The sequence below is a fragment of the Bos taurus genome, chromosome 7, assembly GCF_002263795.3.
Source record: "Bos taurus isolate L1 Dominette 01449 registration number 42190680 breed Hereford chromosome 7, ARS-UCD2.0, whole genome shotgun sequence".
NCBI classification, from domain to species: domain Eukaryota; kingdom Metazoa; phylum Chordata; class Mammalia; order Artiodactyla; family Bovidae; genus Bos; species Bos taurus.
The window spans coordinates 55,285,946-55,308,911 of record NC_037334.1 but is presented as its reverse complement, the minus strand read 5'-3'; the positions used below and the strand labels follow the sequence as shown (position 1 = coordinate 55,308,911).

Genomic DNA, 22,966 nt, shown 5'->3' with positions numbered 1-22,966 from the left:
ACTTCCACGGGGTCACACAGCAAGGTGAGGGTTAGACCCCTGACTATTCAGAACAGTCAGTGTCCTGTTTTAAACCTTATGGATTCTGGAATAGGAATGGAGAGGTGGCAAATAAAGAAAACAAGAAGAATTTTAAGATTATTACACATTTGAAAACGCAGCAAGTCATTTAAAAGCGCTTTTAATATGAAATTAAATTGCAAGGCTAAAATATTTTCACAATTTAAAAGAAGAGTATTCTGTATCTCAGAAATGAGAAGCTCTTTTCATTGGTCTGGGCTTCATCAGTTCAGTTCAGTTCAGTTCAGTTCCTCAGTCGTGTCCAACTCTTTGCAGGTTAGGCTATTTCTGAGACAAGTAGTTCTTAATTTGGGGGAGAATGGACTGCTTGGAGAAAATCCAGGCAATGAATACATGAACATAAAAGTTCACATTCAATGTCAGGGACAAAGCCTCTGAGGAAGAGCTGAATAAAAAGGCAGCAGGGAGATCACGTGGCCAGGGACGCACATTCCCAGCCATACTCACATTTGGACTATGAACCTTCTTTCTTTTTTTTCTTTTTTTTTTTAATGTGGACAATTTAAAAGTCTTTACTGAAATTGTTGCAATATTGTTTCTGTCTTATGTTTTGGGTTTTGGCCAGGGGGCATAGGAAATCTTAGCTCCCTGATCCAAGCTGCACCGCCAGCACTGGAAGGCAAAGTCTTAACCACTGGACTGCCAGGGAAGTCCCTGAACCTTCTTTGTAAAATGAGATTACACACACACTCACAGAGACACATTCTGAAGACTGAAAAAAAATAAATTAATAAAACATTCACCACACAACCTTAACCTTATAACCATACCACCTGAATGCACTCTGAATTCATATTTTGTAATAAACACTGTTAAGTACCCCAGACTTTGCACACATATATTGCTGTATATTGTTTTGTGCTAAAAAAATTCATTTAGTATAATAAACAGTTAAAAATAAACAACTGTTTTTACAGCCCTCTTGAGGTATATTTGCTTTTTAATCTACCTGGATCCTCAAGAAATTAAGAGGGTCTGGACCTCTTACCCTTTGAAAGGTCAGGGATTTTGTTCGAGGTTGGCCCTAAGTCTATTCACATTGGGGTTTGTAGAACCCAGGTTAATAGCCTCTGATCTGTACTCTTTCTTGTTCCTTTAGTCTCAGGGAGGCAAAGGATAAGAAGTGAGATTAAAGCAATAATTGGCTTGGAGGAAACAAAGCAATACACTATCTAGAGAGATTTAAGTAGTGCTAAAGTAAGCGAGTGTGTCCCAGGGTGTCTCAGGGAGGTTGTCAGTAATCCCAGCTGTTTGGTGCCTGAACAAGAGGCAAGAAGCCAAGTCTAGGCTGTAAGTGTATTCCTGTCCTTCATGTCAGCAGATAACACTGCTAGTGTTATTATTCTCTTCTGGCAGCTCTCCATTGAAGCACCGTGGGATGCCACACTCTGTGCAAAGGCCGAACATCCAGCAACGGATTTCTCTTAAGCAAAGAGTGAGGAAGAATGTTGCATCCCGTTCCTTGTAATATTCAAGCCCACAGCTCATGAAGACACACCATGGGTAACTTGTGGAGTTGATGGAACGTGTCTTAGCTTCTATTTCCTGTTCCCCACTTTCACACACCCCCAGAGCTGAATGTTGAAGAGTGTGTTCTCAAAAGGACAATTTTAATTTTGGAATAATGTGATCACCTCCCACATCCTCGCCCCCTAACACATCCTTAAGTTTCCTCTCCCTTAAAGGGAGATAGCTTTTATGCTGACTGTGTTATCAGGGAGGGAATTGATCTCATCAACTTACTCATGCTAAGATGCTGTGCATTCATTGTGTTACATGCCCCAAGGACTCCTGAATTATCAGCATCATCTTAATAGCTACTGTTGATGGAGGGCCTGTCAGAGCCATTACCTCTGTCTCAGCTCTCCCCGACTGGTGGTGTAACATCGGACAGAAGACTGAATGTCTCTGAGCCAGGGTAAAACAGAGATAATAAGAAGACTGCCTCTCAGGTGTGCTGTGCAGATAAAATACAATGATCTGCATGTTGAACCCCTAGCACAGTCCCCAGCTCTAGGCGAGTGCTTAATGAATGTCAGTTGCTGCTGCTGCTGCTAAGTCGCTTCAGTCGTGTCCGACTCTGTGCGACCCCATAGACGGCAGCCCATCAGGCCCCCCCGTCCCTGGGATTCTCCAGGCAAGAACACTGGAGTGGGTTGCCATTTCCTTCTCCAATGCATGAAAGTGAAAAGTGAAAGTGAAGTCGCTCGGTCGTGTCCGACTCTTTGTGACCCTATGGACTGCAGCCTACCAGGCTCCTCCATCTGTGGGATTTTCCAGGCAAGAGTACTGGAGTGGGGTGCCATCGCCTTCTCCGTGAATGTCAGTAGTATCCATTAAAGAGGTAGAAGCAGCCATATTTGTTGTTGTTCAGCTCAAGTTGAGGCATAAGGAAGTTACCAAAGATGCCCAAAGATTGAAATTCAGTTCTGTTTGCAAATCTGTTGCTCTTCCCACTATGTAGTTTTAGGTAAAGATTATTACTTGGTATAAAAGTATTTCTCAGTAATGGGGGAATCAGGCTTTGGTGGGGGAGATGGGTGGCAGAATAGGGAACTGAGAATAATCGATACCACAATGGTTAAAAATAGAAATGCCATTATCTTCTGCCAGATGGGGTTGCATTCCTGGTACCCTTTCATCCATTCCAAACAGATTTACTAAGTACTATGCTTATGGCACAAAGAGAAGAGGAACGAAAAAGCCTCTTGATGAAAGTGAAAGAGAGTGAAAAAGTTGGCTTCAAGCTCAACATTCAGAAAACTAAGATCATGGCATCTGGTCCCATCACTTCATGGGAAATAGATGAGGAAACAATGGAAACACTGTCAGAATTTATTTTGGGGGGGCTCCAAAATCACTGCAGATGGTGATTGCAGCCATGAAATTAAAAGATGCTTATTCCTTGGAAGGAAAGTTATGACCAATCTAGATAGCATATTCAAAAGCAGAGACATTACTTTGCCAACAAAGGTCCATCTAGTCAAGGCTATGATTTTTCCTGTGGTCATGTATGGATGTGAGAGTTGGACTGTGAGGAAAGCTGAGCGCTGAAGAATTGATGCTTTTGAACTGTGGTGTTGAAGAAGACTCTTGAGAGTCCCTTGGACTGCAAGGAGATCCAACCAGTCCATTCTGAAGGAGATCAGCCCTGGGATTTCTTTGGAAGGACTGATGCTGAAGCTGAAACTCCAGTACTTTGGCCACCTCATGTGAAGAGTTGACTCATTGGAAAAGACTCTGATGCTGGGAGGGATTGGGGGCAAGAGGAGAAGGGGACGACAGAGGGTGAGATAGCTGGATGGCATCACCGACTTGATGGACGTGAGTCTGAGTGAACTCTGGGAGTTGGTGATGGACAGGGAGGCCTGGTGTTCTGGGATTCATGGGGTCACAAAGAGTCAGACACGACTGAGCGACTGAACTGAACTGAACTGATGCTGTATCCATCATAGCTGTTAGGTATTTAAGATACAAAGATGAATTCAATACAATCTCTGAACTCAAACATTCACATACAAACACACACTCATAATCAAAGTCATAACAAAAGAAAGCAAAGATTAAGGTTCTAGATTATTGATCACTACCTCTTATTTGCAGAAAAATGTCTAGTGCTGTATTCAGCTTTGGATCCTACATAGTTCACATATGGTTTGGACAAATCACTTAACCTCAGGTGGCCTCTGCTTCCATATCTGTAAAATGAAGCTGTCTCCTGTTATAAAGATACCGTAACTGATGGCAAAAGATAAAATATTGCCGCCCAATCTTCAGAAGCAAAGTAGGATGCAACAGAGGAAGAAGGCAGCAGACAGCAGTCTGTCTTGTTAAAATAAAGCCTCCACAAGAAAGAATTGGGATTCGACTTGTATAATTTTAAAGTTGGAATGGGAGACCCTTTGAGATCATTCTTTGCAGCCTCAGCTCCCCCTAAACGTTTAGGTAATAGGAAATGTTCAGTTTAGTCACTTCTCTCAGTTTCTTCCTGAAAATACCGTTGAACTTGACTCCCAAAATACAAATAATAGCTAAAGTTGTTTGTACCACCATACAGTCTCTGAAGGGAAGTCTGCAGAATAAAATTCTAAGTGAACTCATTTTGAGATCTGAAGTGTTTTTGTTTTTTTAATGTTATGCTGATCTGAAAAGCAAGTATCGGCTGCTCTTCACATACGAAGTTAACACCTTTTCAGGTTTTCTTCAAAATAATGACAATTTTCTGGAACAAATGGTCCAAGTTAGGAGTGCATAATTTGATCATGATTGTTGAGTGAAGCCAAGTCCACATATGTGTTTTGAAACTGTGATCTCATCAGCATGAAACCTAACCAACAGAAATACACTCTTCCTTAAAACAGATTGGAGAATAAGGGGGGAGAAAAGAATCTAACTGCCTGACTTTGAAACAACTGGTTCCAGCAAATACACAGGCAATATTTTAGGCATAGCCATAAAAAACAAAAGAGGTCTCCCCTTGCCTACCCCTACAGTCCTACTTCGAGCAACCTGCTTAACTACGTTGTATCATTCACAGTGTGATGCTCATTGCGTATGTTGTATTATGCATACTGGCACCATCCTTACTATGTTTGCTATGCATTATGCAACAGATCTGTTGGCAAAGGAATAGTGTAATTTCTAAGCCCGTAATTGTCAACCTTTTATCTTCCACCTAGGAAACCCATTTTTCAAACGATGTCTCCGTTGCCTTTCTAAAATATGCAACAGATACAAGCAATATCAAATCCAAAAACACTTAGGTGTTAAGTTCAAAAACACTTATTATTTAAAAAGCAATCAGTCAGAGATTTCTAACATGTCAGTGGTCTCTAGAGTGCATTTTAATGTTTTTCTAAATAGTTTTCTATATGCATACATGGAATTTATTGAACTCCCTGAAGCAACTTGTGGGGAAAGTTTGAAAAGCCTAGTTATAAAAAAAGGAACAGGTTTTAGAATCAGGCAGAGCAAGGTGTGAAAGAGGTGCCTACCAGCTGCATGCTCATGAGATAATCACTTTACTTCTCTGAGGATATTCACTTCATATATATATTAGAGATAGAAAAATCCACTTTCAGGATTGTTGTAAGGATTAGAGATAAAATTCTGAAAGTGCCTGGCACATAGCAAATATTCAATAGGTAAGTGGCAATGTGGTTATAGTTATGCTTGGCTCCATCACCTCCTCTGTCCCTCTTCCACCACTTTCTGCCTGTACCCCATGGGTCTGTGTGATTGAGTGAATGGGAGGGTACCACATTACTTATTCATGCTGGTGATGTGAGTGAACCCTTTTTTAAAAGTCTGTTTCTTCCTGGGAGGAGGGGGATAGAATAAAGGCAAGGGATACTGGGATTTCTAAGCACAATTATCCTTGGAGATGGATAATTAGTTCATTTAAAAACAGACTCACCTGCCTTAGAAATGGCTGTGGTTTTCAAAGAATGATAGAGGAAAGCTCATTCAGAACATCTCATACCATTTTACAGTGATTCAGCAGTCACTTTGGTGTAGCCATTGTTTGTAGAAGGCATTTTTCACAACTAAATCCAAACATGTCATACTCATAGACTGAAATGAATTCTACCGATGGCATCTGCAGGTGGGGAAAGCACGAAGAGAGAAGGGCAAAAACCAAATAACAAATGGAAAGGTTTATCTCAAGGATTTGACACGTCAAAGCCGGGAAATTCAGGAATGCTCTGAAATATCACTTTCATTGCCAGTGCACTTTTCCCCTTGCCTTTTGAGTTATCTGCAAGATATTCATGGAGGAGGGAATCATTTTTCATTCATCCTGGTAACCCTCAGTAGCTAGCACAGGCTATGGCATTTGGAGGGTGCTCAATAAATGTTTGTTAAATTTAATTGCAAGAATGAGAGTGTTTGCTTAGAATGGCACAAAATTGGCGTGTTAAACTTATGATTACCAGGGGAGAAAGGGGGAGGAGATAAATTAGGAGGTTGGGATTGCCATATACACACTACTATATAAAAAATAGATTAACAAATAAGAACCTTCTCTATGGCACCTGCTCAATACTCTGTAATGGCCTATGTGGGAAAAGAATCTAAAACAAGAGAGTTTTATGTGTGTATACATAAAACTGATTCACTTTGTGGTATAGCAGAAACTAATACAACATTGTAAATCAGTTGTACTCCACTATAACCCCATAAAAAGTTTTTAAATGATTTGTCCATTCTGGACATTTTATACAAATGGAATCATACATTACTACAAAAAAGAAACTGACAAAGTTATGTCAGAATGAGTGTTAGTTGGAAATATAAGGTGGTTGATTTCAGTTTAGTTCTCAAAACATTGAGTTATCCATACTGTCAACTAAAAAATAAAAAATGCACAACTTAAATGTTGAGACTTGTGTTTTGCTTGGCAGACAAAACTGAGAACTTAAGCCTGGGATGCAGCTTCTCAGATAACTCTGAGGGACTGCTCTGACGAAGTAATGGAAGAGCCATGATATGAGGAGTTTTTGCTACAAAGACCAGGTATGTGAGTGCTCAGTTGTGTCCAACTCTTTGTGCCCAAAGAGTTGAACTGTAGCACACCAGCCTCCTCTGTCTGTGGGTTCTCCGGGCAAGAATACTGGAGTGGGTTGCCATGCCTTCCTCCAGGGGATCTTCTCGACCCAAGGATCGAACTTGTGTCTCTTGTGTCTCTTGCATTAGCAGGCAGGTTCTTTACCACAAGAACCATCTGGGAAGTCTACAAAGACTAGGTAGTGGAACTTCATAAGATTACTGTTGGAGCATCCCTGGCAGCTCAGTAGTAAAGAATTCCCCTACCAATGCCAGAGACAAGGGTTCAATCCCTGGTCTGGGGAAGATTCTACATGCCTTGGAGCAACTAAGCCCCTGCACCACAACTATTAAGCCTGTGCTCTAGAGCCTGGGAAACCCAACTACTGAGCCCATGCTCTGTAACTACTGAAGCCCACACACCTAGAGCCTGTGCTCTGCAACAAGAGAAGTCACCACAATAAGAAGCCGAAGCACTGCAATGAAGAGTAGCCCCCGCTCGTCGCAACTAGAGAAAAGCCTGCTGCTGCTACTGCTGCTAAGTCGCTTCAGTCGTGTCCAACTCTGTGCGACCCCAGAGACGGCAGCCCACCAGGCTCCCCCGTCCCTGAGATTCTCCAGGCAAGAACGCTTGAGTGGGTTGCCATTTCCTTCTCCAATGCATGAAAGTGAAAAGTGAAAGTGAAGTCGCTCAGTCATGTCCGACTCCTAGCAACCCCATGGACTGCAGCCTACCAGGCTCCTCCATCCATGGGATTTTCCAGGCAAGAGTACTGGAGGGGGTGCCATTGCCTTCTCCGAGAGAGAAGCCTAGGCAGCAACAAAAAATACCCAGCACAGCCAAAAATAAATAAGTAAATAAATATATATATATATTTTTTAAGGAAAGATCACTGATAATTAAAGAAAGCCAGACACCTCGAGTTCATGAATTTAGCACTTTTCTATGTATGAGAAGATGCGAGAGTCTCAGCTTATTGAAATCACTCCTTTGATATGTACCTCAGTTATCTGGGGCCAGAATCCTGAATCCCCTCATGGTGCATGTGTGGGGGTGGCTGCAGTGGCTGAGGGCTTGCCAGCCTGTCTCCATCCTGAGTTCCCTAAGGGCTCACAGTCTGGGGTAGCTGTAGTGCCTGATGGCTGTAACATCCTCTGTTTACTGATTTGCCAGGCAGCATTTTTCATTCACAATGCTATTAGGGACCTTTGCATTTGGTCAAGTCCCAGAGAAATCAACTCACTGCAAAAAATAGCCTTTCTTAACTCATCACTGCAAAGAGGTCATTCAAGCACCCAATGCCAAGTCAAAATGGAGTGAAAAAAAGAAAAACTATTAGAAGGAACACCCCTGGAAGAGGAAGAGATCACAAAGTTTTTAGTTTCAAAATTGTACTGACACCAGTTTCCTTAAATATTCATGTCGATGTCTGTAGCCAAACTAACAAAACTAACGATGACTCCCAAACATATTCACTTACATTTAATTCCTACAACAATCCAGAATTGTTGGCCTTGTGGGGAGAATAAAAGAAACTCTGAGAGTTTAAATAATCACCAAGAGGTCACACCAAGCTTGTCTGATCCCAAAGTGCCCTATTAATTACACCAAACTTATTTACACATAGTTCCTTTGGTTAAATATCCTCAACCTCTATCTGATATTTGCTCACTCAGAGCAACAACACATCCCTAGCAGAGATCACCACCATATCCCCAATCCTGGTTCTGTACTGGGCACAGGGAAAGCACTCTGTAAGTAAGTAGATGTCAAAGGTTTGTTAGAAACTACCACCTGGGACAGTGGTATCCAGAGATTTTAGCTGGATACAGCAGAATCTGATCTCCTGTGGTGTCTCTAATTTTCTTTACTCCTGAAATGTTGGTTCCCAATGGAAGACTGATTCCAATGATGAAAAGGGGTTCTAAAGAGGTAAAATAAAAAGGTTTCCATAACAATATCAGAGAATTGGCCCTTCATGAAGCCACAAGGTTAAGTAATGTAGATTTATATGCTTATGTTCTAGATTTTTAAAGTTTTTAGAAATAAGAAACTGCTTTGGGGATAAAGCTAAAAATCCCAGTTTGGGGGGTTTTTGTTGTTGTTGTTTTTTAGGTACATAGATGGTAAAAAATATATATATGATTCACTTTAAAAAAATCTTGACAAGGTACCAGGCAATTCTAGTCCAGTCATTTTATGCATCAGTCACTCTGCATCTTTTCCAAAAATGTGTGTGGCGTTGGAAAGCCTGGTAATGATTGACCTATACAGACACACACATGGGGCACGAGATTTAAGGAGCCAAAGCACACAATTCAAACGTGAGTTGGGAGACATCATTCTTAAGCTGTATAATGCAGATGTGCTTAGCTGCTGCCAAGGAAATCTCATGTTACCTTTATAGACAATGATCTGAGCCTCAAGCACATCTCCCAATTACCCTAGGGTCTCTCCAAACGACAGGCTGGTTTGCAATATGTGGTTCCAAAGACTGCCAGAGGACATCAGGCAATTGTTTGAAAATGCAACCAGTGTCATATATCTTCATGATAAATCTGGTTTCCATTCCATCAGGAAAAACAATGTCTATGACATTAAAAAAGAAAAAGATTTATGTATCTGACAGAAACTGGATTCAACCTGATGCCTCTTGACCAACCCCTTGAATTTTTCATATATGTAAATGAGATCTTGAGAGCTGTTACATACTGCTACTCTGTTGTAGTACCATCCTATTGAACACAGAGGCTAAGATTACCCCTAGATAGGATATTAAATAAAATTATAAATTTAAATGGAAAATTAGAGAAAGAACTATGGATGGAACAGAGATGGAATTCTAATTTGCACCAAAGACAGTAAGAAAATGCATTTCTCTTATTGCCATTTTGCCCAAGGACATTTGTACATATAGGTCTAAAGAAAGAAAGAGAAAGTAACTCCAATGAAAGTGACCAAGGGGTTGGAGCCCAGTTTGAGAACATCAGTGCTTTGTCACTAGCTAATCAGAGTCCAGAGAGAGTCCTTTCCCAGAAGCCCAATGAGTTAATGACAACTAAGGTTGTTGGAGTTCAACAAAAAAAGCTTTTGAAATCGTAGTTCTGTTCCATGTCTCTTATAATCATTTATTTACTCAAATATTTAATCAAATATTTACATGTCTGTTTGTACAAAGAACTATGTCAGACACTATAGAAGCTGCAACGATTAATGGGACTAGAGTTGCCCTCAACAAGCTGATGATCCAGTAGGGCAACACAGCTTACTCTGTGTCCGAATTGGAGATAGGTAACTTGTGCACCAAGGAGAGTGATGGCTGCTTTTAAGAGAAGTGGAGAAAGTTCTATGAGAAAGACACAGAGCTAACCAAAAGAAGTCATTTTGAAACTCTAAGGAACATCTTGTCTAGCACAAAGTACCCATTAATAAATTATTGATGGGCTAAAGAAAGTGCCTCCTTGCATCACTACATATTTACTGGGCATGAAGTCAGAGACATCCATTTAGAATTCATTTAGAACTGCCCCAAACCAGGCTGATTCATTAGTCTTGATGCTCTCAGAAATATTTCTGTAAGCCCATTACAGCTCTAGTCCACATAGCTAATTTGTATTTGATTCTCAGCCAATGAGGACTAAGAGCCATTTGAGTGGTCCTCCCCAGGCATTTACTGACTCCACCAGATCCCTCTTTCTGCCATTACTTGTGTGCCACTGAACACGTGCATTCAAGACAGCTGAAAAAAGGAATGCAAGCAATGGTGTTAAGATTCTACCAAAGATCAAGGAAGATACTGGATGGCAGAAAGGAGGCTTCACTACAACAGCTCCAAGTGCCTTCAAGGAGACAGTCGAAGAAATCCAGATCAACAATTGTCTGGTGGAAACCCTTTGACAGTTTGAAGGGCAGCATAAGCCTCATTGCAGCAGAGAAAGATTGTCCAACAACAATATGAAGGATAAATAGAGGAAATCTATGGCCAGAGACATATCACAACTTCAGGCGACTTCAGGAGAAAGAAGAGCAATTGCCAAAGTATATCAGTAGCACATCCCCAAGGATGTTCAATAATCACATAGAGCACCCATTTAGATATTGTGATTATTTCCAGGAACAGATCCCCACAATAATTTCAGGTTGGGGAGTGGAGGCAGAGGGTGATGTAAAACACTATTTCTATTTCAGATACCCCAAGAACCCTGTAATTAAGGATATCCTGAGGGAGATTCACTTTCTGTAAGCAATGACTTACAGAGGATGAGATGGTTGGATGAGATGGATGAGATCACGGATTCAATGGACAAGAATTTGGGCAAATTCCAGGAGATGGTGCTGCTGCTGCTAAGTCACTTCAGTTGTGTCCGACTCTGTGCAACCCCATAGATGGCAGCCCACCAGGCTCCCCGGTCCATGGGATTCTCCAGGCAAGAACACCGGAGATGGTGAGAGACAGGGAAACCTGACATACTGCAGTCCATGGGGTCACGAAGAGTCAGACATGACTTGACAACTGAACAACAACAAGCAATAGCAGTTCTTCAAGGCAATTGTATAACACAGAGGAGACTGAATAAAAGAACATGAGGAACTTTCCTTTGGTACAAAAGGACAATCTTATCATTTTGGTCACCCTGCATTATTGCAAATAAAATTTGCATGGTTTATTAACCTAACATTCACAATTTGGGGATGGAAAGGGAAAGAAACCTACAAAGCAATCTACCACTTAAGCTAAAAATGACGACTTCCTATGCTGGGAAGTGTTCGTGCACCGTGGTGAAAAGTGGCGGCTTTAGGATCAGGCAGTTCTGGGACCAAATCCCAGCTCCATCATTCACCAGTTGAGAAAGTTGAATTACTCTTCTAGTCACAATGCTCACATCTATAAAACAGGTAATAATTGTAGTTCCTTATAGGCTCAAATAAGAGAATACACATCAAATATTTAGTGCATCACCCTCTCATAGTTAGTACTCAACAAATGTAGCTTTGGAGTTTTTTTATGTATTTTTTCCATAATGGTTTTGGATTATCATCTCCCTAGAGTAGAGGCACATCGTTAATATCATTAATGTTGGCCAGTCCTCGTTCTTTGTCCCCTTACAGATTGGGAGGCAGAAATCAAGGCAGTCACACAGATCCCCTTTGAGAGTGTAGAGTCTCCTACTGATAGTTGTTTGGGGGGGTCAAAGGGCACCGTATGGCAGGTAATAATGCTATTTGTCTGACTAACACACTGTCCACTGGCTGAGTTGTCAGAGTCCCCATCCCTGGCCGCATGAAGCTCTAGGCCTTGCTCCTTGTTTACCACGTGTCACTTGTCCCAGCATGGTTTCCTGCACACAGGATGTTTGGACAAAAATCTGCACATCTTTTAAGTTCTGTTTTCCCCCCATACCCTCCCCCTGTTGACCTGACTCAGTCTCAGTGGACTGTCACCACTATGCAAATGACTTCAGGTTTGGTTTCCAACTTATATATACCTGCTGGGCATCTTAACATAGACCTGCCAGAACGTCACACTCAAGTCCAAAGCCAAATATCTGTTTGCTACTCTCATTCATTATATTTTATCGTATTCTCTAAGTTAATGGCATCCATGGCCTTTCTCTAAACCCAGTTGTCTTGTCTATCCACTTTACAATAAATCTTCCAGGTATCTCTTCTTTTTCATCTCCATTTGTCCTACCCTTTTCTTTACCTTTTACCCAAATCAGTTTGTTCCACAAATAATTACTGAGATCTACCGTTGACTAGGTACAGCATTCTGTTGTAAGCTCTGTGTGTTGGGGACCTAGAGATGAACAGGTAGACATAGTTCTTTTCCTCATGGAACTGTCATTCTAGGCAAGCAATGCAGATTTTAAACTGGTAATTAAATAAGCAAAATCATTTCAAGTAGTGACATGTTATGAATAAATTAGAACTTGGTAATATGAAAAAAATGTCTTAGGCAGAGGTTGGGGAGACAAAGAGCAGAGGTTGGGACTCTGAGTAAGTGATATGTGAGCTAGGGCAAGAAGCCAATCGTGTGAAATTCTGGAAATAGCATATTCTAGGTAGATGAAACAATAAGAACAAAGGCTCAGATGTCTGAAGTCATACTATGCTTGGCATGTTCAAAAAACCAAGAAAGCCAGAGAGTTGGAGCAGAAGTGAGAGTTTAGGTCTGAGAAACACACAGGGAGCAGGTCAAGCCATGCAGAGGATCATGGACCAGGGTAAGAGTGTAGATTTCGTAATAAGTATTATAGGAAGTCATTGATGGGTTTAAAGTTAGAAGAGGCATGGCCTAGTCTGTGTGTGTGTGTATCTGTGTGTGTGTGTGTATGTATGTATGCTTGCATGCTCAGTCATGTCAGACTCTTTGCAAACTCCTGGACTGCAGCCTGCCAGCTCCTCTGTCCATGGGATTTACCAGGCAAGAATACTGGAGTGGGCCTTGTGTGAGGGAAGATGGCAGCATCCAGATGGAGGTCTTGAGATCAGATCTGCAAGGTGTTGGTGTGGAGGCCCACAAAGGTTCGCCCCAGGTGGCTTGGCCTTCTGTGCTGCAGGGCCCCAAGATGCCGGGCATATGAGTGGGGCATGTGATTCATGCAGAAGCCAGAGCCTCCTCCCCCAGACAGGGTATATGAGTTCCTGGACTAGAGTCCTTCATCTTCACAGGGAAGATGCACTCTATGCCCAGGCTGGCACAGCCAGTCTTCCCATCCTGGGACCCTGACTGGATGCACCTCTTGCCCCTGCTGCATGAGCACCTGCTGTACAAGGACCAGGTCTGCTACATCTTCCACCAGTGTTGCCACCTCCTCGAGGGTGTAAAGCAGGCTCTCTGGCTTAACAAAACCAAGTTAATAGAAGGCCTTCCTGAGAAAGTGCCTAGCCTTACTGGAGATCCAAGAAACCACACAGAAGATCAAGATGAACCTGTTCTGAATACAATCTCTCATGCTCATTTCTGGCACTCTACTGAAGACGTCCCTAAAAGAGAGACCTATTGCCCAGTCATTGTGGACAGCCTGATACAGCTGTGTAAATCCCAAATTCTCAAGCATCCTTCTCTGACCAGGCAGATCTATGCCCAAAACAACATGTGATCCACCACCCGGAAATAAGAGTCTACCCTGATTCAGGTCCACAGTTCCGGTAGAGCCCAAGTGAATGCCAAGGATCTTCTGCCTCCCATTGCCCACCAAGAGGAGGCAGAAGCTACTGAGAATCATGTTCTTGAGATCTTCTATCCCATATCTCCCACCATCAGTCTTTAGGAGTGCAATGTTTATGATGTGAATGATGACACAGGATTTCTGGAGGGCTATTTTTACCCCTATCCTCACACCCAGTATTTTCTGGAGCCAGCCAACTTATAACTACACAGCTTTCAGCCAGATCGGTTGTGAGCCAAGATGATCCTGTCTGCCTTTGGCAATGTGCTGGCTCAGGCTTGGTTCCTGTATGGGAATGACCCTAAGGTTTTGGAGCAGCCAGTAGTCATGCAGAGTGTGAACACCCATGGGCGTGTCTTCCTGGTGCTACAGCTGAACACCACAGATGTGGCCTCCGAGGAGGACCTCAAGAATCTAGCCTGGGTGAACTCCAATCAACTCCTGCATTGGCGTTTTTGTTGTGTTCCAGTGATCAAAAAGAAGGTGGTTGTGGACCCTGTTGGACCAATTTGTTCCCAGCCAGAGACATTCAGGAAATTTTTAGCTCTGTATTTTCATGGTGTTGTGTGACCCAAGGACTGTCTTGAGGCCTGGAGCCCCAGACCCCTCTCTTCCTGAAGATCCTGGAGTCTGGGCAGTGCCTGGGGCTGGTCCGGAGCTGCAGCACTCCTTTGGCTGGGGGTCTTGCCCACAATAAAGAGCCCTTCGGGTGCTCTGGAGCCCGTGTTTGTTGTGAGGGTGCTGTCAGGTGGGACACCCACAGTTGCACACAAGCCCTTGCCCTGAGCTTGCCTCTGTGCAAGGGCCAGCCCTAGAGCCTCACCTGTCCCAACTTTATCTGTGACCCATCTTGTGACTTTACATAAGAATCTTCATCTCTCTGAGTTTCAAAAAAAGAATCCTGGAGTGGGGTTCCATTTCCTTCCACAGGGGATCTTCCTGACCAAGGAATCAGACCCACACTCTCTTGTGCCTCCTGCACTGGCAGACAGAATCTTTAGCACTGTGCCACCTGGGAAGCTCCGTGTTCTAGTCTACTTGTTTTTTAAAGTTGACGTTGACTGCCTTGGGGATAATGAATTGTAGGGAAGCAAAATTGACTATAGCGCAGAGTAAAGAGTGTTGCAGGGATCCAGGCCATAGATGACAGTGACTTGACTAGGGTTAAGGAAGCAACAATGAGGGAAAACGTGAGGATTTTGGATGCATCATGGAGGTACTAGAGATGGTACTATTACACAGATCTGCTAATATTCTCCCTCCTTCCAAGGTTTTTCATCTCAATTCATTCAACACAAAGCTGACAGTGTCATCCTTCTAAAGATGGCATCCTTTGCCTGAATATGTCAATTGGTTCCCTGCTGTTCATAAAATAAAGTCCAAATTCCTTGGTACAGATTCAAAGTCTTATGCTTTAACTACTTTAGAGAGATACACAGAGGGACTTAGAAGGAAAGGATAAAACAGTTACAAAGCAGTTCACACAATACTATTGACAGAAAGTGGTGCTGGCTGTTGGTGTGTGAAGAACTGGCACTCACAACTCTCTAACTGTTCTTACTCTGAGAGGATATGTGGTAAATGCAAGAGTCACAGGGCATCAACCAGTGGTTGTTTTAACTTCCAAGGGAAGAATAGGGAAGTTTTAAGAACTAGGAGTAATGTAGTAGCTCCTCAGATCACAAATCAATAAATGGATTGATTGATTTGATTATGATCCTTTACTTCATCCATTCCCCTGAAATATAATACCCAGCTATGATGGAATTGAATGAACACCTCATAACAAAACCTGCTTTTTAATGGTCAAGTCATCATGCTTTACATTAAACATATGATTCATTTTCCTCTCTGCCTTAAGTAAGCATTTCTTGGAAAATGAAAATTCATGTCAGGATCTTCAAACCAGATTTGAGAAGTCGTGGTATTAATATTCCCTGGAAGAGGGCATGGCAACCCATTCCAGTGTTATTGCCTGGAGGATCCCCATGGACAGAGGAGCCTGGTGGGCTACATACAGTCCATAGGGTCACAGGGAGTGGGATATGACTGAAGCTACTTAGCACACATGCAAGTACGTTATTAATATTAACAATACAGAAAAACAGAAGAGGGCAGTGTTACCACAGACTCCTGCATCAATGCCAGGCTTTGAAGAGAAAATGCAAGTTTCTCTGAGTCACCCTGTTCATATCCAGAATCTCAAAGAGTCGCAGTTTCAATTGCTTGTTTCTTTCCACTTGCTAAGTCTCAAACTCTCAAACCAAGTTGGCAATGAGGCCTCCACTTTGATCTACCACTCTACTACCTCCTGCCAAGCTTTCTTAGCATAAAAAGACCCCTTTTGTCTGTGATATCAAGAAGTACAAGCCCAGCTTCATGTTTACAGTGCTTATGAATGATTTTGTCTTTTGCAGGATGGATGCTAAAAGAACTTCATCTGCATTTCTGCATTGGCCTCAGGAGAAAAACCCTCTACACTTAACATGTTAGCATCTATGGGCTCCAAAGATTTTTTGTACTGCCAGGAAAATAGGTGTATGCAGCTACATATCCAGAGGTTTAGTCAAAAACTTTCACTGGATGCCTGGTACACGTAGAAAACCAAAAAGGAAAGCGTTCCAACCCTTGAGACAATTTAACAGACAAGTTGAGAGATAGCTCTTTGCATGGAAATGATTATTAATTCAATAATCAGTTGATAATTGAATCAATAGTAATACTAATTTATATAATAATAGATATAATAATAGATACTGCTCCTTGGAAGAAAAGCTCTGACAAACCTAGACAGCATATTAAAAAGTGGAAACATTATTTTGCTAACAAAGGTCCCTAGTCAAAGCTATGGTTTTTTCAGTAGTCATGTATGGATGTGAGAGTTGGACCATAACAAAAGCTGAATGCTGAAAAATTGATACTTTTGAACTTGGGTGTTGGAGAAGACTCTTGAGAGTCCCTTGGACATCAAGGAGATCAAACTAGTCAATCCTAAAGGAAATCAGTCCTGAATATTCATCAGAAGGACTGATGCTGAAACAGAAGCTCCAATACTTTGGCTACCTGATGTGAAGAAATGACTCACTGGAAAAGACCCTGATGCTGGGAAAGATATAAGGCAGAAGGAGGAGGGGATGAGAGAGGATGAAATGGTTGGATGGCATCACCGACTCAATGGACTTGAGTTTGAGCAAGCTCCTGGAGTTGGTGATGGATAAGGAAGCCTGGCGTACTACAGTCCATGGGATCACAGAGTCGGACACGGAATTGAGATACCATTATTATTGTCTATAGTGACTGTCACTGTGATAAACAGCATTTCATTTACTCTTCACAATAAACTGATACAACTTATTAATGTGATATTTTTAGGTGCAAAGGAAATTGAGGGATGAAAGGAAGAAAAGATAGAAGAAAGAGGGAAGGAGGGAGGAAGGAAGGAGGAAAGGAAGAGAACCAAGTCTCAGACAAGTTAAGTAGCTTGCCCTAATGGCCCTCCTCCCATGTACAGAGCGTGGATTTGAATGCAGACAGTCTGACTCCAAACCCTGCACTCTTAACCCAGACACTGGATGGGGTACAGAGATAAATAAGCCAGGGACTCTGTCTTGGAATTGCTCATAGTCTAGTAAGAGAGACAGACTCATAAACAAATAATTCCAGTGCAGTGATAGCAGCTATAATCGAGGTATAACAGAGAAAAGGAGACACAGAGGAAGAAGTGACTAAGTGCCTGACTTTGGGTGAGTGGGAGGGGGGTCACAAAATACAGACATATTCATTTGTGTTTATGTAATTCATTGCTCTCTGTGGGCCTGGTTACCCACAACGAACCTGAAGTTCCTTCCAAAGCCACTTTCCGGTGGATTTCCCCTCTCTCTCTTAACAGGTTGTGGTTTGTCAGCCTCATCCTGCATGCAATAAGTACCTCTGACATGGGGCCATGTAAAGTCTTTAGAACCATTCTAGAGAAGGAAGAAAAATAAGATAGCAATCTATTTACTCTCAAAAAAGAGTAAGGAATGTGACAAGCAGGTGAATGAATAAGCCAGTGCCATGTTCTAATGGAATAAAAAGGGGAGGGAATGCTGGTAATCATAAGAAAACCCCCAAGATCACTGTGCATTGTGCAGGTGGCTGACAGCATCGTCATTCAGACAGGAAAACTATTCCGTGAAGTCCTTATTACCTAGCCCAATTTGCTTTCAAATATTGAGTTCTTCCATGGGATTTCCCATGGGATTATCTCTGCCCATGGGGTTTCCCAGGCAAGAACACTGGAGTGGGTTGCCATTTCCTTCTCCAGGGGATCATCCCAACGCTGGGATCCAACCCAGGTCTCCTGCATTGCAAGTGGATTCTTTATTGTCTGAGCCACTAGGGAAGCCCAGGTCCATAAGGAGACTTCACAAATCCCATGAAATTTGTGTGTGAAACCCCATATACCTGTTGTGCATTTTCTAGAGATTCCAGAGAGTTCAGGCAAATTTCCAAACAGTGTGCATTCCCCAAGTAGGTTAAAAATTATTCATTAAATACTTACAGAAGTGTTACTCAAACAAAGTATAAAACAGTGTCTGGCATCATTGAAAATTCCAAAAAGTCTAAGTGAATTCTTTGATGCCATTAGTATTCATCATGTTTATAAAAATGGTTACAAGTGTGTGGTACCATCAGGTTATCATACATGAGTACAAGGCCTTAACAAGACCTCAGGGCTTGTCTTTGATGATGTTATGAATAATTAACCATTTATCTTCCTTTTGGCATTGCTGGGTTGGAGGATTAGCTCTTCAAGGTTTTAATTCAGTATTGATTCTCAACCTTTGTGTGTGTAACAGGGGTTGGAGTGGAGAAGGAGAGAAGGGTATTTGATTGAAAAGAACAGTAGGATATCACCCATCTGGTCTTCTCAAGCTACACATTCTCCCACCTGCCCCTTCTCCAACCCCTACCCTTATTCAGTCCTTTATTGATGCTGCCCAGTGGCAAAATTGCTAGACGTTGAAATGTCTCACTTTTCACCATCAGCCAAGCCACTTGTAGTTAAGTATCCTTTAAGGGTTAAGAAAGTTTCAGGTTAAAGAGCCCATCTCCAGATGTATTACTCTACCAGAAAATGAATCATTAAAACTAGCTTTATATTTTCATGGACCTTCTGTGCAGAGGCACAAGAAAAAAGAAAACCTAACATGAGAATTGGCCTCAATGATTCCCTACAGCTAACAGTAGATAACAGTAAATCTACAAGCGACACAAGGCAAATATTTATTAGCTTTTTTTCTGGAAGTACAAATGTTTGCAAAGAAGGATCACATCAACAGTAAAACCTGGGTGAAATTTTAAGATTTGGATATGTTCATTATCAATCAAAATTTTTGCCTAACTTCTTCTACATCAAAGCAGCCTTGCTGTTGTGACAGAGCCAGAAACTTATAATGACTGCAGTTTATCAGAGCCTCTTGCCTACCCTAGAGAAAAACAACTCCAGAGATACCAGCTTTCTTCCCAGCAGTACACATAAGCTAGATTCAGAGGGAAGAGTGCCCTCTACTAAGCCAACCACATCCACTTCCGGTGGAGCTGGAGGGGTGGTTGCAGAAGCAGTGACTTGTGCATGTATCATTTCATGAAATAACAGCCTGAGGTGGAAGAGCTGCTGGCAAAAATATTCTAAACAAAGCCATTGGTTGGCACTCAACAAATAGCCTCTTCCTCTCACACGTTCAGCCCAACTTAGAGATATCAGGGACCTATAGTTTTTACAGGTAAAACCAAACCTTTACAAAAGATTTAATTAACAACCTGTCCTAAGGTATATGAAGCAATTCAGAGAAGAACTGCCAAAGAGGAATTGTAATAAATAAGCAATTAAGAAGTCTACCTCTCGCTAGCCTCAGGTCATTAATTATTCAGTAAAGACACTTCACTTCACATTTTTATCCATGTTGTATCAACAAAACTGAGATCTGAAAGAAAGGAGGAACCCTGGGTATATTTTATTACAGCTATAAGCACAAACCCACCTGTCTCTTTCTTTAGTTCTTACCTTTGAAACTCTTTGAAGAAACAAAATGACATCACAACAGACTTCAGGAGTGTGCGAGTATGCTAAGTCACTTCAGTCATGTCTGACTCTTTGCCACCCTATGGACTGTAGCCTGCCAGGTTCCTCTGTCCATGGGATTCTCCAAGCAAGAATACTGGAGTGGGTTTCCATTCCCTTCTCCAGGGGATCTTTCCAACCCAGGGATAGAAACCATGTCTCTTATATCTCCTGCAATGGCAAGCTGGTTCTTTCCCACTAGCACCAGCTGGGAAGCCAACTTCAGGATTAAGAGCTATTATTTTTCAACCTCTCCTTGTTGGAAAAAAATGCAGTTCCAAGAATGAGATGAAAATGAAGAGTGGAATATTATCTGAAATTAAGCATTGAATATGCACAGTAAATACTATTTACAATAATAAGCGAGGTCAATTCATTATGTCATTGACATGTAGAAAATTGCCATGAGTGATTTGCAGTATCCTTAGCTGACAGTCTGGGAGAGGGGTGGAAATGAGTCTAAGAAACAAAGGAAGATTCATCAGATCTCTCCAATAAACACATATGATAACTTGTGCTTTATTCCTTCATGTTTATGTGTACATGGAACTTAGGCACTGAAATGCCCTAAGGAGTCCTGTGACTATTTGATAAGTGATTATTTGAACCAGGTTTGACACTGTATGCTCTGTCAGGGCAGGACTCACACCTGCCTTTGCTCAGCACTAGAGTGTATCCACAGCATTGGCACCGTGCCTAGCACATGAGAGGTGTCAATAAAGACTTATAGAATGAATGGATGAATCGATGCATCGTCACTCCAGTTTTTCTTCCAGCATTTTTCAGTTGATGCAATTGAAGCCAAAAAAAAAGAACCCACTAAATATCACAGTGAATGAGTGAGTGAAAGTTGCTCAGTCGTGTCCAACTCTTTGAGACCCCATGGGCTGTGGCCTGCCAGGCTCCTCTGTCCATGGAATTCTCCAGGTCAGAATACTGGAAATGGGTAGCCATTCCCTTCTCCAGGGGATCTTCCCAACCCAGGTCTCCCGCATTGCAGGCGGATTCTTTACCAGTTTAACTACAGGGGAAGCCCAAATATCACAAATCTAGTGAAAAAATTGACTCTGGAATGATTCTTCCTCCATGTTTGTGCATTTTTTTTTTCCAATACTACATTAAAGAATGGTGATTCTAAAAGAAAATGTGAAAAATCTCTTACCTTAATCACTCTTTCCAAGATACTAAACATTTAACGTAACTTTGGTATTTTACCTTTGATGCTTTGGCTGTTTATTGGGTGTGCCTTGAAACGAAAATGTGGGCACATGGAAGAGATCTTGGCACTTGCTTAAGCAAACTGGTTAAAATTTTTCTTTTTTTTTTTTTTAAGATAAAATATTTTCAGAGAGATTTAGCAGTTATGTTTTTTTTCACTGCAAAATTGAAATGTTACTAAAGTTTTTACAAATAAAATATTCAATGTTTTTGATAATGAATAGATATAATAGCATGTATAAATTTTTTAACTGCTAATCATACTCTCCTAGACTCTGAACAGGGACCATTGACCATTCTTTTTTATTTTTAAATCAGTGTATCAAATAACTTGATACAGTAAACTACATATTTATATTTTCCCTATTTATCTATAAACTTTAATTGCTAATGTTAAAACTTAAGTGTTAAATGTAAGCTGAATTGGCCAGATGAGGGTCCCTGATGTCTTCCCTAATGGTGAACACCAGGCATTGACATAAGTGATAAATTCTTCTGTATCTTTCCTGAGCTTCAGTGTCTGTATGTGACAAGCACCCTCCTTTACAATAGAGTTGGAGAATAGGTTCTGAAGCCAGCCTGGCTAGGTGAGAATCTTGCCTTCACCACTTATAAACTGGGTCACTGAAGACCGGTTATTGCTTCCTGTTCCACGTACACCTGAGTTTTCTCATCAAAAAAGGGATAACATCATCTGTACCTCAGTGCTCTTTTAAGGGTTAATTGTGCATATGTGTAATACATACCATAGTGTCTGGTACAATCATTAAATTTATGTTCAGTTCAGTTCAGTTCAGTCGCTCAGTCGTGTCCAACTCTTTGCGACCCCATAAATCGCAGCACACCAGGCCTCCCTGTCCATCACCAACTCCCGGAGTTCACTCAGACTCACATCCATCGAGTCAGTGATGCCATCCAGCCATCTCATCCTCTGTTGTCCCCTTCTCCTCCTGCCCCCAATCCCTCCCAGCATCAGAGTCTTTTCCAATGAGTCAACTCTTCACATGAGGTGTCCAAAGTACTGGAGTTTCAGCTTCAACATCATTCCCTCCAAAGAAATCCCAGGGCTGATCTCCTTCAGAATGGACTGGTTGGATCTCCTTGCAGTCCAAGGGACTCTCAAGAGTCTTCTCCAACACCACACTTCAAAAGCATCAATTCTTCAGCGCTCAGCTTTCTTCACAGTCCAACTCTCACATCCATACATGACTACTGGAAAAGCCATAGCCTTGACTGGATGGACCTTTGTTGGCAAAGTAATGTCTCTGCTTTTGAATATGCTATCTAGGTTGGTCATAACTTTCCTTCCAAGGAGTAAGCGTCTTTTAATTTCATGGCTGCAGTCACCATCTGCAGTGATTTTGGAGCCCAGAAAAATAAAGTCTGACACTGTTTCCACTGTTTCCCCATCTATTTCCCATGAAGTGATGGGACCGGATGCCATGATCTTCATTTTCTGAATGTTGAGCTTTAAGCCAACTTTTTCACTCTCCTCTTTGACTTTCATCAAGAGACTTTTTAGTTCCTCTTCACTTTCTGCCATAAGGGTGGTGTCATCTGCATATCTGAGGTGATTGATATTTCTCCTGGCAATCTTGATTCCAGCTTGTGCTTCTTCCAGCCCCAGCATTTCTCATGATGTACCCTGCACAGAAGTTAAATAAACAGGGTGACAATATACAGCCTTGACGTACTCCTTTTCCTATTTGGAACCAGTCTGTTGTTCCATGACCAGTTCTAACTGTTGTTTCCTGACCTGCATATAGCTTTCTCAGGAGGCAGGTCAGGTGGTCCGGTATTCCCATCTCTTTCAGAATTTTCCACAGTTTATTGTAATCCACA

General features: G+C 41.8%; 1 pseudogene; it reads left to right on the top strand.

Annotated features, from left to right (window-relative positions):
* Positions 1–7,585: 7,585 nt before the first annotated feature.
* LOC787663 (large ribosomal subunit protein mL37-like) lies at positions 7,586–14,370 on the top strand (annotated as a pseudogene).
* The last annotated feature ends 8,596 nt before the right edge of the window (positions 14,371–22,966 follow it).